Raw genomic sequence first — 810 nt, 5'->3', positions numbered from 1 at the left:
ATCTCGCTGTTTGGCCAAATTGGGTGCATTCTGCTAAGACAAATAAAAGTCAAAGAGCCGTTAGCTGTGCAGGTCACGTATGCATGTTTACCTAAGTTCCGTAACATGTCCCCACAGTACCTGGTTTTAACTAGATTTTATGGATTTGCTCAGTCTCTTCAGCATAACATTTAGAGCCTAAAATCATCAGAAATACAAGTATAAAGTTTAGACAAAATGAACCAGCAATACACATCGACCAATATATGCGACACAATGTAACACATAAACGTACAAAACAAAGAGGGGGGGTGAAAACGGCAAACACAAAATCCTTCAGGGAATCAACAATGCAAAATCCTTTTGAAGTATAGAAAGACAAATTGTGTTTTGTCTTATTGAAGTAATTTATATTAGCTGACAACGTAGCAAAAACGTCTCATCATGGTCTCAAAACGCTGCGACAACTAAGTGTCCCTGTGCAACACCAACCGTGAACAAAGTTCCTACCCATTAAACAAAGTTACAAAAAATAAGTTACATACATAAAACATGTAAACAACATAAAATTACATAAATGAACATCAGTGCCTTTATGGCAGTTAAACCCCACGTATCAACTCATGACAGACGCATCATTATAGACTTGTAGAACACACCTCAGATTATCCAAGTGACTAGCATTTCCTCTGTAGCATCAACAGTGAACTGTGCATCAACCCCTGTTGTCTCAGGCTTCATCTACCACCTGAACACATCGCTGAAATCTTCATTTCTTTGACAATGCCTTCTGGAATTTCTTGTGAATCACAAAAAATGATTTAGAGATGA

Source organism: Sphaeramia orbicularis, chromosome 18 (genome assembly GCF_902148855.1).
Source record: "Sphaeramia orbicularis chromosome 18, fSphaOr1.1, whole genome shotgun sequence".
NCBI lineage: Eukaryota > Metazoa > Chordata > Actinopteri > Kurtiformes > Apogonidae > Sphaeramia > Sphaeramia orbicularis.
Note: the sequence above shows the minus strand (reverse complement) of the source record.